Below are 5,597 nucleotides of genomic sequence, written 5' to 3'. Positions count from 1 at the left end.
TCTTAACTTTTCGATTCTCTTCCATATCATCTTATAGTAATGGGATTCTCTCACCTACTTACGCTTGGGGCTACCTTGGCTAGTTTTAGAGAGACCGTTGGCATCCCAGGGGACGTCGACGTTGCGTATTGCAACGTGGGCAACCTTAAACTTCAGAGGGCCGTTGATTCTAACGCGGTGTTTTTCTCGCTGATGTCGATACTTGAGGGTGGGGTTAGGTTCTGTAACACCCCAACCTAATTGCATAATTAAATTTATGAGTTTATATGCTTGTTATTACCTTAATTATTTTAAGTGCATTAAAACTTTGCTATTGTGATATTATAAAAGACATATGCTCTTTTAATGTTGTAGAAAATAAATTTTATGAAGATAAGGATAGATATGTATATATACATATACACACACACATACACATATATGCAAAGTTATATTGTCATTGGACATTTCTTGAAATATAAGTTTATATGGGGTGAAAAGTGCAAATGCCAAAAAGTGGAAAAAAGTTGGTCTTGATCTTTTTCTCCTTTGCTATACACGTACACCCCTCAAAGTCAATTCCTCATCTTTTCTTTTGCTGTACCAGAAGCTTCTTGCTTCCTTTCTTTTGCTCTTTCTTTTCTTTCTCTCTTTGCTTTCACACGGCAAGAGCTCTCTCTCTCCCTCTCTCACCAAAACAAAATCTCACTCTAAAGAAGGAATTAAGAGCCTAAAACTAAAGTTTCAGCTTCAAATTTGCGGGTAAGTAATTAAAACCTTATTTGATTTTAGAGTATTTTGATAGTTTAATTGTTTTCCCTTCTTTGTTCTCAAATCTGATTTTAGGGGCTGAACTTGTGATTCTGTTTTTGTAAGTTGAAAGTTTGATGGTTTTATGGTCTATTGGATGCTTAATAAATTATTTTAATGTTTATTGTATTGGTATAAAAATACCCAAATGAATTGAAGACCATTTGCATTTAGTTGATGAATTTTGTATCAATATGCACTGAAGCTGTCACTGTGACAGATTTGATGTTCACTACAAGAAAATTCTGTATTAAATCATTTGCCGTGAATTATGATGCTAGGAGTAGTTTTTATGAATCCTAAGACACATATGGTTGTTTTGGAACTGGTCTCAATGCATTTGGACTAATACAAAAATAATGGTTTAATTTCTAAGTTGTATAAATTTCTATCAGGACAATTTTGAGCACGTTTCTTTGTAATATTTTTAATAAATTATGGTTTTATTATTTGACTTTGAAATTTATAAGATATATATTAGACATACAGAGGAGTAGTTCTGTAAAATTTCATGACAATTGGATGTGTTTTGACAGCCCATTCGTATTTTACAAATGGGGAATTTGCCATTGAAATGATCAGTAAACAGTGTAGGATAACTATGACTTTGTAGATTTAATTTTGAAGTTAGGGTAAATTTTTTGAGTTATAATTTAATGTGCTTATCTTTTGGTATGTTTAGATCATATATGAATTTTTATGGCTTGGTTTCTCTATGTTTTGGTATGTTATGAGTTTGGTGATTGTACCTTGTTTTAGGGGAACTCTATGTGTTGGGAATTAAGTTTTTTTTTTTTTTTTTACTAAGTTGAGAGTTAGGTTGTGTTCGAGGTAGAAGTTTATTTTTAGGAAGAGTTGTTAGTAATAAGTTTTGGTCTTTCATTTAGGTGCCGAGAACGAGAACACGGACACTTGAGCTCCTCTGGTACAAATCTCTCGTGTCATCTGTTTTCAGGTAAGGATTTGTGACATGTGCGTTTGATAGGAATAAGGACTATTTAGAGAATTATAATGCATTAAAACCTTTTAATTAGAAATATTACATATAAGCATGATTCAAGTAAAGATTTATGGTCGTGACTTATTAAATCCAATATATATATATATATATATAAAATAATTTTAGCATATTGATGCTATTACTCATATCACGAACATAATGTTTAAAGAAAGAATTGGATATGCTACTGTTATTAAATAGTTATGTAAAAGTATAGTATCTGAAAAGTATAGTTTTTAGTTATTCCATTGTCATGATCTGAACTCAGCCAGTAGGGGTTATAGTACTGGTATTTTCATGGAGATTTTGTTTGGCCATTTAAAAGTGGGACTGGCTCTGCTGTACCCGCCCTTGTTGGTAACCGCCAACTTGTGGAGGATGTCAACCTACCCCCATGGTTGAAAGTATGTATTATGATATGATTCCGGAATTACCTAGCATTGTGGGGAATGCTGGATGCCTGGCACTAAGTGCTGGAAGCCTCCCAGAGTTGTGACAGACTTACAATTGGACTAACTAATATGTATTATAAAAGAGCTATTAAGCTATTGGGAAGTTATAAGAAAAGTATGATGATAAGAAAAGTATGTTGAATTATGTTTAAGTTCCTTATCATGTTCTTTTACTATTATGTGAAAGGAAAATGAAGTATTTTCATTTGAAAGTTCATAAGTTAATTTAAGAACAATATGAATAGTATGAAGGTTATTTTATCAAAGCTGGCATATCCATAAAGTATTTGATTTACATGCATTCTTATCAAAGGCCCATGGAGCTTAAAAACCTTACTGGGCTTCGCAGCTTACCCTATTATATTTCAGTGCACAGGTTCTTCCTGGAAGCAGCGAGAGTATTAGAGGTGGCAAGATTCTGTGATTCTCTTTTGTTTAGATTGTATAGTTTTTTTTTTGTTGTATAGTAGTTTAGCTCTTTTGTTGTATAAAAGGAATCAAGATGTACTTGATCCTTTGAGCACAGATGTAATTTTGAACTTTAGTTTGGTTTGAACCCCAGTTGTATGTCTTTGGGGTTAGGTTTGTAAATAAGAGTTTTTGCTAAACGTTTAGCTATGTAATATTTGCACGAATACCTGAAGTTTCAGCCAAGTGGCAATCTTGCAAAGTTCAAATGAAATGAATTTTCAAGGTTTTCACATTTTTGTATATTATGGCTTTTCTGCAAGAAAATAAGCAGGTGTACAGGAAACAGTTCTTGTTAAGCACCTTCTGTTTAGGTTGGTTCGTGTTAGTATTGAGATAAACTTGATATTAACATGCCGGTCATGCTCTAAATTCTGAAGTACAGGTTTGGGTCGTGACAGGTTCCCTGTTGACCCTCTTGTCATAGGTATCCTACGGTTTTATGGCCTGTGCCCTGACCAGTTTCCCCCCAACTTTTATAGGGTTGTTAGCTGTGTCGTACGGTTGAACCACATGTTCGGGCTGTAGTTGAACCAGCACGACATAAATTTCATGTATAAACTGTGCGGCAACTTCGCCCGAGGTTACTACTTGAAAACTAGAGATTCCCGAGTCTAGCTTATATCCTGCCTGCCCGACTCTAATAGGAACTCGGCTAGAGAGTTCGTTTGGGTGCGTGGTAACTAGCACGCCAGTGAGCTTCTTTGCCCGCTCTCACCACGTGAAGTTGGTCAGTACCGACAATCCCCCTTTGATTGGTTCTTGCATCCTTTATATACATATTATATTATATTCCTTTTTTCTTTTTTAGTTGATCGGTTTGCTCCTGGACTTATTGCAGAATCTCGAAGGTTCTTCCCAGACAGTCGAGTTATACACGCATGAGACCTCAACTTCGTTCTTAGGTTGGAGATCTTCGTGCACGACGACGGGCAGCTTAGGGCGTCTCATTTGATCCTCGGCGTCAACCCTGTGTACACCACTTGGCAAAACTTCGGCCAGACGCTCTTGGTAGACAGCCCACTCCTGTTGTATATCGACGTGCGGTACAAGACCTTCCTTCCCCCTGAGCTTACCATTGGCGAGGCTTGAGGAAGTGGCCCGCGCTATACGACTGTCGACGATATCGCGTCGGTGAGGAACGGCTCTGCCGAGCGAGTGTCACAGAGTCGACGAAGGCACGAAGCGATCGGACAGCCTGAGGACTCTGCCCCCGTAGCCGAGGAACCCGCTGCTGCCCAAGCAGAGAGAATGGTGAAGCATCGGGAGATGACTCTTTCCCGATTCATCCCTGGCGCCGGTCCTACAGCTCAAACCCAGTCCCCGAGAGGAATGAGTCAAACTCCTCTTGGAGGCGAGGGCAGGAAGAGAAAAAGGGTTGCCGAGAATAACCTTCCTATACCGGGTGACGCTTTGCCGAAGACACCTCCCCGTGCAGCGGGAGGTTCCAGGCTTCCGGAGGGGCCGGCGGTAACACCCCCCACGGTGCAGGCGGGAACGAACGTGGCATCCTTTTCACGGCAGGTGGCCGGTTGGCAGCACACCTTCTAGTTAGGTGACGAGTGTTTGTCGGCAACAGCTAGCGTCCGGCTATGGGACAGGGGCGTAGGGGGGCGAGTGGCCCAAAGCTTGGCGCAGGGCCTCATGCTGCTGGAGGATGTGCACTACTATGTGCAGGGCGATGACGAGACACTTGCCACGCGACTACTATGGCACTCCATCGCGGTAACGCTCTATCCTCCTTGATTGTGTGCATTGCACTGAGTGTTTCCCTCTTTTCTTTTTTGATTTCGTCACTTGGTTACTATCCTATCTCCAGGCCGTGTAGATGACAAGTGTTGTGATCGGGCGGCTGAAGGATGCGGCCGAGGCCTTGGAGGAGGAGAAGGCGCTGAAGGATGTTGCTGAAGCCACGACCAAGGAGAAGGGGGAGGCTGCTGCGGCGTCTGAAAGGAAAGCGGTAGACGCCGAGAAAGCCCGGCAGGCCGCCGAGGGGAAGCTGAACTTCTTGAAGACGAAGCTCGGGGAGACCAAGCTTAAGCTAGTGACGGTGGACAGCTTGAGCCTTGCCCGGGCTAATGAGATTGCCAGCCTGAAGGAGTCCCTCGAAGCCTGCGAGGAGAAGTGGTACAATGTCGGCTTCTCGGATGCTGAAAACTTTGCGAAGCCGATCATTCACCAAGCTTGGCATCATGGCTTCGGGGAGGGATGGCTAGTTGCCCTTTAGGCGATAGGGGTGGCCGCGGACTCTCCGATGTGGAATACCGAGCATATCCCCTACCCGGCCCCTCCTCCCCCTGCCATTCAGAATCGGACCGAGGCGTTAGACGAGGAGGAGACTCCGAGCATGATTGACCTTGTGCGGGACATTGATGCTCATATGGAGGTAGCCGACCTTGAGGTGTCAAGCCATATCCGCGTGGGGGCCGAAGCTGCACCAGACCAAGCCCCACCGACAACTATGAGCGAAACCGAGCAGTCTGTGCCTTCGCCCCCTCCAGCCGACCCTACCGTTTGATGATTCAGCCCTTCTTTGTCTTTCTGTTTTTTCCTTTTGTTTTATTGCTGTAATTATTTTTTCCTTGCCGTTCGAAGAGCTTAAATCGTCGGGCTATGGCGATAGAACAATTTCCCCTTCTGCTAGACAGTTATAAATTATGTTTTTTGGATATCGCCGTTTCAATTTATGTCGTATATATGCCGTTTGTGCTTTTCTATTATTTGCTTGATAACGGCCGATTCTGTATGCGATTACCTTCTTAATGTTAGTGTCGTTGATAAATGTCATCATATCCTACTTTCTCGCTTTAGATTGGCGGGAGTAGCCCCTTTGAATTCAAGCCATAGGGGCTCATGTTACTGGATCCCCGGCGTAAGTGAACGGGTCC

The 5,597-nt window shown here is 42.0% G+C and overlaps 1 long non-coding RNA gene across 1 annotated transcript; it reads left to right on the top strand.

Annotated features, from left to right (window-relative positions):
• Positions 1–525: 525 nt before the first annotated feature.
• LOC142618547 (uncharacterized) lies at positions 526–5,347 on the top strand. Its single transcript, XR_012841311.1, has 5 exons — positions 526–741; positions 1,677–1,744; positions 2,611–3,439; positions 3,551–4,434; positions 4,529–5,347. It is a non-coding gene; the product is annotated as an uncharacterized LOC142618547 (long non-coding RNA).
• Positions 5,348–5,597: the final 250 nt, after the last annotated feature.

Source organism: Castanea sativa, chromosome 12, assembly GCF_040712315.1.
Source record: "Castanea sativa cultivar Marrone di Chiusa Pesio chromosome 12, ASM4071231v1".
In the NCBI taxonomy this organism is placed as follows: domain Eukaryota; kingdom Viridiplantae; phylum Streptophyta; class Magnoliopsida; order Fagales; family Fagaceae; genus Castanea; species Castanea sativa.
The sequence above is the reverse complement of the archived record's forward strand: the minus strand, read 5'-3'. Positions and strand labels throughout refer to the sequence as shown.